We start from the raw sequence: 7,497 nt of genomic DNA on the forward strand, positions 1-7,497 counted from the left end.
GGATAAACACTGGGGAAGGGATGTCTCCACTGATTTCACTGGATAATTGTGTTTCATTTTATCTTCATTTTCTGCTCTGACAGATGCTGGTAATACCTCTTGACAGGCTTTACAGAGCCACCGATTTTCCAAAGCCAAGTGGAAGTGACTTTAAAGATATTGTAGAAATTAATGACCCGTAAGGATTTTCTATGGACTTAGACCTACTCTCCCTGGGGGTTCTTCCATGTCAATCTCAATCAACTTGTCTCTTTCCCAGAATCCTATTTTCACCTTTTTTCTTTTAATTTTTAATTACAAAAGCAATATATAAATTCGTATTTATAGAAAAATCCAAACAACACACATATACAATAAAAAAAAAAAGTCCATTAACCAATCCCCTCAAGCAAAGGTAATTGCTGTTAACTTTGGGGAACATTTTTCCAGACCCTATTCTCTGCATTTACACTGTATATGCACCCTTCAACATGCAGCAGTTTTACATACTTGAATCATACTATAGCCTGCAACCTGCTTTTTTTCACTTAATCTTGGAGTTCTCTTTCTCTCTCTGTCTCGAAATTTATATATATATATATATATATATATATATATATATATGAGAGTATGTGTATATGTTTGTATTTTGAATAGTTGCAAAATGTTCCACAAAATAGATTTACCCTGATTAATCAGTGGAAAGAGTTTCTGAGACGGTCAGATACAAAAGCGACATATGAAAATTAAAAACTTCTCCATACATCACCAATAACTAATTAGAAAATGTAATTTTTTAAAAGGCCATTTACCATAGCAGAAAACAAGAAATGTGCAAGATCAATATGAAAAAGAATTATAAACTTTATTGACAGATATAAGAAGATAGGAAGATAGAAAGAAGACAAGAATAGCAGAGACATGTAACTTAGTACTTCTCCAAAAAGTTTCCTGGTGGCCTTCTGTAACTATTGAGGGACTGGCCCCTTATTTAGAAAGCAGAAAAGAGAAGAAAATCGAGTAATAGGAATGGAGAGATCTCTTCATTCTTGCTAAGACTATCGGGTGTGATGTAGGTGAGCTTCTACCTTTGGGGTGAGCTTTAAGTTCAGGAGAGGGTAGAATGCTAGAGAGTGGGTTCCACAGAAATGGCTCCATGCCTCGTGGCCAAGACCTCAGGAATGGGGCTGGAGGCTTCCTTGACCCTCCAGCGACCATTACTGAATTGGCGAACATGGCTTCATTCAGGATTTGGGAAGTGTTTTCAGCTTCTGCGTTCCAGCTACATTTTAAATATCCTATTGTTTTTTTCTTCCTTAAATCTCTTCCCATAATTTGTATAAAAGGTACTTATGATAGAGAGAGTGCCAACTGTCCAAGATAGTATATATTCCCAGATTCTCAGGTTGGGGTTTATTTCATGTGACATGGGAAATTTTCAAATGACAAGAACTTGACTCAAGTCAGAGTTTTGTGAACAAAATATTCAAGTGGACTTACAATATTTAAAATCCAATACTTCTTCAAATCTGAAAAAGGGACCAGCCAAACAGTAACATGAGTGTTTACTCATTCAATAAACATTTTAACAAACTCCTACCTGTGCTAGATACTAAGGATATAAAATTGAATCAAACATACTTCCTGTCTTGAAGGAGTTCTAGCAAGTAGGGTAGATGGGTATGGGGGCCTCTAACGATAAGATGATAATGCACACATAATGGAGGTAAGTGTATATTATTCTGTGCAGAGAGATGAGCAAAGACTCAATCTGCCTTGAGAAGTCAGGAAATGCTTTTGTAGCCTGCTGTTATTCAAATGCAACCTCCTGTTTCCTGCCTTCCTTGATCTCAGCTAGGATGAATTGCTCCTTTTTCAGGTTTCCATAGTCCCTGCTATATTCATCAACCACATCAGTTATCACATTTTATTAGTTACTTGTTTTTAACTCCGTCTCTCCAACTAAGTTTGAGTTTCCTGAGAGTAAGGCCCAGGTCTTAGTCATCTTTGTATTTCCAGTGCCTGAGACTGTCTGCCGTGTAGTACGAGCTCAGTAAATATTTTTTGATATATATGTATAATATATATATGAATTGATGAGGTAATATATATTATCAAAATTAGTGTATTAACAAAGCTATCTTGCTGAAAGTGAAGAGGACTTGAAGCACTTATTGATGAAGATCAAAGACTACAGCCTTCAGTACGGATTACATCTCAACATAAAGAAAAAAATCCTCACAACTGGATCCATAAGCAACATCATGATAAACGAAGAAAATATTGAAGTGGTCAAGGATTTCATTTTACTTGGATCCACAATCAATGCCCATAGAAGCATCAGTCAAGAAATCAATGTATTGCTTTAGGCAAACTGCTGTAAAAGCCCTCTTTAAAGTATCAAAAGCAAAGATGTCAAATTGAGGACTAAGGTGCCCCTGACCCAAGCCATGATATTTTCAATCACCTCATACGCGTGCAAAAGCTGGACAATGAATAAGGATGATGAAGAAGAACTGATGCATTTGAATTAGGGTATTGATGAAGAATATTGAATATATACCACGGACTGCCGGAAGAACGAAAACTCTGTCTCGGAAGAAGTACAGCCAGAATGCTCCTTAGAAGTGAAGATGGCAAGAATTCGTCTCAAGTACGTCGGACATGTTATCAGGAGAGACCAGTCCCTGGAGAAGGACATCATTGGTAAAGTAGAGGTTCAGCAAAAAGGAGGAAGACCCTCAACGAGATGGACTGACACAGTTGCTGCAACAATAGACTCAAACATAGCAACGATTGTGAGGATGGCACAGGACCTGGCAGTGTTTCGTTCTAAATATGGTTGCTATGAGTCCGAACTGACTCAATGGCACCTAACAAAGAACAACTACACTACATTATTCATTAACATTAATCTGTGCAGATATTGGAGATGTAACAATGAATGGAGTCATTAAGTGATTTAAGAGATACTGATCTCTTTGATTCTTATCAGATAGGAGGAAAAGACTGTATCAAGCAACACTTTTGAGGTTAGCCTAAGGACTTTCAGCTTTAAATATGACTGTATTTTCTTACTTACCTGAATGATCTTATGCAAATCCCCTGACATTTTAAAATCTTGGTTCTCTTTTCTTAAATGAGTAGGGTGATATACAACCTCCTCGACTTACCAGGGTCATGGCTTCTATGGAAGCTGAGCAAACGTTTTCTTATCACTGAGTCATTGGGTGGAGAATCAGTGGTTTATCTACCACAACAAATAGGGATCTCTAGGCTCTAGCAATGATTGTGAGGATGGCGCAGGACCTGGCAGTGTTTTGTTCTATTGTACATAGGGTCACTATGAGTCAGAACCAACTCGACAGCACGTAACAACAACAAGGCTTAGAGGATGCAGGGTGACCAACCACTCTAGTATGTCCAAGTCTGTCTCTGTTTTAACATTGAAAGCCCCAAGTCTTTGGAAAGTCCTTAGTCCTAAGCAAATTGGGACATTTGGTCACTTTAAGAGGATGTCAGAACTGGAAGAACACTTAAGGGCTCCATTTTTTTTTTTGCAGATTAAGAAACCAAGATCCGGAGGTGCTGCTGATCTGCTCACCATGCTTCCTTAGAAGCAAGCTATACGTCACTTGCAAACTGCAACACACAATGTTATCAGGGTTAGTGAGGACAGCCACCCATCTGGAGTTTCACTTGCCCTCCCTTAATGCACCACCTTTTCCATTTCTTTCACTTTTCTCCGTAGTTCTTCTTTGTCTCCCTTTATTTCTCCCTCCTTCCTTCTGACTAAATATCCACGCATCTGCTTTGTTATTCTGCCCATGCATTCATGTCATGAAGGCAACAGATATCAGGTAAAGTTTAAATTCCTTTCATTGGCACTCAAGACTTGCCATAGTATGAATCCAATCCACTTTTCCAGGCTTAGCTCTTTATTTTTGCCCTCCATTTCATCTGTGGAGCCCTGGAGGTGCAGTGGTTAAGAGCTATGGCATGCTATGTCTGCTAACCAAAAAGCCTGGCAGTTTAAATCCACCAACTGCTCCTTAGAAACCCTACAGGGCAACTCTACTCTGTTCTATAGAGTAGAACAGTAGTTGTCAGAATCAACTCCACAGCAATGGTTTTTTTTTTTTTAAATTCTGTCTATGCTCTAGATACACTGACTACTCAATCTCCCTCATGCATACAAAACTTTTCTGCCTTTACTTATATTTCCTTCACTTGATCTGGGTTTGTCTCTCTCACTTTTTAATCTTTCCATGTTAAAAACCTATCTGTGCCTCAAGGCTTAGTTTAAATACTACTTTATGGATCCCCTTCCACAAGAAGCAATGTCCCCCGTCCTCCTCTGAACCCCGCACTTTGTTAGTACCCATATTTGGTACCCACCAACTGTCAGTTTGTCGTACGGTGATGGCTTATATGTAAAAAATGATTTTGAAAGCTGTGCCACTGGTATTTTAAATACCAGCGGTGTCACCCATGGTGGACAGGTTTCAGTGGAGCTTCCAGATTAAGACAGACTATGAATAAAGGCCTAGTGACCTACTCCAGAAAGTTACCCAGTGAAAACCTAGGGATCAAAGTATATCCTCCAAGACTTTGGCTCACTTACTTTGGACATGTCATCAGTAGGGACGGATTGCTGGAGAAGGACATCATGTTTGGTAAAGTGGAGGGCCAGCAAAGGAGAGGGAAATCCTCAGTGAGACGGACTGACAGAATGGCCACAACAACGTGCACAAATATACCAACAATGATGAAGAGAGTGCAAGACCAGGCAATGTTTTCTTCTGTTATACCTGGGGTCACCATGAGTCGGAGCTGGTTCATTGGCAACTAACAACAACAACAAAAAAACTATTTAGTAATTTCTACTTCTGGGCAACATGGCGCTAGAGACAGAAGTACCACGCTGTCCCTCCAGAGCAAAGATCCAAAAAACTAAGCCAAACAGAGAAAACAGCAGTCCTGAAACCCTAAGCATCAAATGAAGAGATAAAGAACTCAGCCAACCACCAAACGGAATAAGAAACTGACAGAGAACAGAGAGCGAGGACAGATACATGCAGAGGTCCCCTATCAGCTAACGCAGCACGGATCTGCCATCTTGGGCTCCTATCAGAGACCAGCAAACAGGGGGTACAAGAAAGCAGCTTCACGGAGCTTCCAGCAGGAGACAGAACAACCGGTAACCAGCAATATACGCTTTCCCACCCCCTACTCTTCTTCACCCCCACTTGGCCTCCTCTGCTTCCTGCGGCCACAGTCTCTTGGCCAGGAAGCACTGGCTTCACCCCAGTGTTGCTTGGATTCCACCTGCCCACACGAGCCAGCTCCCTAAGTGCCATTTGTTGGCTGCTGGTGTTGCTTTTTTCCACTTCTTTAGATTTCTTCCTTACCTCTCACCACCTCCCCCTCCTTTCTCTCAAATACCTGGCTCCGTGTGCCATCTTTGCTTTTTCCTGAAAGGTTGTGAAATGCAACTCGAATGTGAGACTGTTTCCTGCCATGTGATGGCACGGTGGTGAGATCCCGGGGCTTTTTTGTTTTTTGTTTTCTGTTTCTTTTCTTGAATTGGGGGCCCGTTCTAGCTAGGTAGTACTACACGGCCTGGGACCTACCCCCTCAGTCTGCACAGATGCACTGAGGGATCCCTGAAGGCATTTCTTTTTTCTTCTGTTTTTTTGGGGGAGTTTTCTTGTTCTTTTTTTTTATTTGTTTGTTTCGTTTTCTTTTCCCCTTTTGTCTTTCCTCATTACTCATTTTCTCGTCTCTGTATACTTTCCTTCTCTTCCTGTCCCCTGAATACCTGGCACTGAGAGACAGCTCTACCCCTTCTAGCCAGGCTGTACATCACAGCTTGGGAACAACTTTCCCAGACTTCACAGCCACTCCAGTGGGATCCCTGGGAAATTTTCTTTTATTTTTTCTAATTTTTTAATTCATTTTTTCTTTTCTTTTTTTCTTCTCTTCTCCTTTTTCTTTTTCTCCATTTCATAGTCTCTCATCTCTCCATTCCAATGGCAAGCTTCCCTAGGACTCTTTTTTGTTTGTTTGTATGTTTCTGGCTCCTGTTCCTCTCTCCTCTATCTCCTCTCTCCCATACCCATCTTAGCTCCACACATCACAATATCCCCCCTCCATCCTGCCTACCTGCACTGCGCACTGAACATCACAACACCAAGCACCACAGGCACGGCCTACCAGAACCTGCCCTGCACTGATTCTCGGCCCACCCTGTTGGCCCTAGAACGTGCAGGATGAAACAAACAAATCTACAATCAATAAACAAGACAAATAACTACTGAATGCCCAAAGACAGCAGACAATATCAAAACATTTATAAAAATAAGACAGGATGGTTCCAGTAGGCATCCGAAATAAAACACCAGATGACATTCCAGTAGAAGTAAAGGCACTAGAACTACCTGATAGGGAATTCAAATCTCTAATATTCAGAGCTATCCAAGAGTTGAAGCAAAATACAGACAAAAATGAGGAAAAAAATAGACAAATTTATGGAAAATACAGACAAAAAATAGAAGAATTCAGGCAAATACAGACAAAAAGAATAGAAGAATTCAGGAAAATAATGCAGGAACGAAATGCCAAAAATGAATTCACAACTAGAAATCTTACAAAAACAACAATTAGAAATCCAAAATATAAACAACAAGATTTCAGAAATGGACAGTGTCACAGAAGGGCTTAGGAGCAGGTTTGAAATGGTGGAAGATAGGATCAGCAAAATTGAAGACAAACACTTGAATACAACTCTGAGGAAAAATCAGAAAAAAGAACAAAGAAAAATGAAGAGACCTTCAGAATCATGTGGGATACAATCAAAAGCAAAACTTTTCCAGTGATCAGAGTTCTAGAATGGGGGAGAAAACAGAAAACACAGGGAGGATCACAGAAGAACTGGTGACAGAAAACTTCCCCAATAGCATGAAAGATGAAAAGCTGGCCATCCAAGGAACTCCACGAACCCCATATAGGATAGACCCCAAAAGGAAATCACCAAGGCATATCATAATCACACTCGCTAAAACCAAAGACAAACAAAGAATCCTGAGAGCAGCTCAAGAAAAACAAAAAGTCACATACAAAGGAGAAACAATAAGACTAAGCTCAGAATATTCAGCAGAAACCATGCAGGCAAGAGACAATGGGATGACATATATAAAACCTTGAAAGAAAAAAAAAACTGCCAGCCAAGAATGATATATCCTGCAAAACTCTCATTCAAATATGATGGTGAAATTAGGGCATTTCCAGATAAACAGAAATTAAGGGATTATGTAAAAACCAAACCAAACTTACAAGAATTATTAAAAGGAGTCCTTCAATCTGAAACAAACAACTACAGCTCACAGGCTGAATCTAGGACGCACGATTGTACCAGCCAGATACCCATCTAGGAAATGAACTCTCAAGGACTATCGAAAACCAAAAGAAATACAACAGGGAATCAGAGAAGTTAATTTGTAAATGACAACAACATCA

Source organism: Trichechus manatus, unplaced genomic scaffold, assembly GCF_000243295.1.
Source record: "Trichechus manatus latirostris isolate Lorelei unplaced genomic scaffold, TriManLat1.0 scaffold00030, whole genome shotgun sequence".
NCBI classification, from domain to species: Eukaryota; Metazoa; Chordata; class Mammalia; order Sirenia; family Trichechidae; genus Trichechus; species Trichechus manatus.